The sequence below is a fragment of the Phoenix dactylifera genome, chromosome 1 (genome assembly GCF_051530095.1).
Source record: "Phoenix dactylifera cultivar Ajwa chromosome 1, Ajwa_hap1_PhDact_Kaust_v1.1, whole genome shotgun sequence".
Lineage (NCBI taxonomy): Eukaryota > Viridiplantae > Streptophyta > Magnoliopsida > Arecales > Arecaceae > Phoenix > Phoenix dactylifera.
In genome coordinates, this window is record NC_143190.1 from 59,847,754 (window position 1) to 59,848,993 (window position 1,240).

A 1,240-nucleotide genomic window follows, 5' to 3' on the forward strand; every position below is an offset into this window, starting at 1 on the left:
GGGAGCTATCCAATCAGCGCGGGCAAGCAAGTTAGGGTCTTTTATCCGGATTCGTGCTATGAGAAGAAGAAGAAGAAGAAAATGAAAGTTGCTCGGTCAGATAAAGAACCGGTGGATGATATTGAACTTTTTTAATGAATAAAGAACCGCTTAGAATGGCGGGCATACATGAAAAGCTTATTGGCCCTAAAAAAAAGTGTTTAATAAGAAAATTCAATGACAGAGCCTTGCGGGCTCATTCGGTCCCTAACGCAAAAGAAAGGGATGAGTGCCGCTTAACTGACTTAGGACTGAAAGAAGGCGGAACATGGATCCGTACGGGGAGAAGAGAATCTTCTTTGGCTTGATCGAAGGTTCCTATTATTTCAATAAGAAAGATTAGGCTTGGTGGAAAAGAGGCATTCGCTATTTCCGAATCGAAGTCTGAATTTTCCTTCTTCGGCTCTCCCAGATCGGTTATGTCGATCGGCCATTACACCCTCTCTCTGACTATAGCCCTTTGCAACCAAGTGTGCGAGGAATTATTGATTCAAAAGCTATGCTCCTTCAAGCCTTTTCCACTCTTGAAAATACCATTGCCATAGAGAAAATGAAATAGTATGCTTTTGTCGGGTAGCTTTCTTAAACTTTCCTTTTGATAGTTGCTAAAGACGGAAAGATTTCATACGTAATAGAATATGGATGGATAAAAATATTATCCATTTTTTTTGGATCAGATTTGGCGGCATGGCCAAGTGGTAAGGCGGGGGACTGCAAATCCTTTATCCCCAGTTCAAATCCGGGTGTCGCCTGATCAATAAAAGACTTTCAATTTATTATTCTGCTGATCTAACTCGACAAATTCTTGCCCCGCAAGAAGCGGAGGCAAACGACTAGGCCTGTCGATACTTAGTTATAGATTCTAATCGGTGGGATCATTTCTTTCGGATAGGTCGGGTTCGGTAACATGTTTGCCAAGGACTTGTTCCCTAAAGAAGGAGGCGGGCGGGGTCGGTAAAGGTTGGTAAGGTTAGGGCAGTGGGTTTAGTTTCAATTCCCAATCCAACGTATGAAGAATCAGAAGTCCTCCTTCTTATTATCTTTCTATAGTAAGGAGGGATAAAGCACGGTATACTGCTATGCGTTAAAGAGACAAACGTCTTCATATCAGCTTTCTTGGAGGGGATTCCTCCCCAATACCACATGAGGTGTAAACCAACATGTTTTTCAGCTCTCCTATGATTAGACGTAGTGTCGTTTC

The 1,240-nt window shown here is 42.4% G+C and overlaps 1 non-coding gene across 1 annotated transcript; it reads left to right on the forward strand.

Moving 5' to 3' along the window:
* The first annotated feature begins 720 nt into the window (after positions 1 to 720).
* TRNAC-GCA (transfer RNA cysteine (anticodon GCA)) lies at positions 721 to 791 on the forward strand. The gene has a single exon. It is a non-coding gene; the product is annotated as a tRNA-Cys (tRNA).
* Positions 792 to 1,240: the final 449 nt, after the last annotated feature.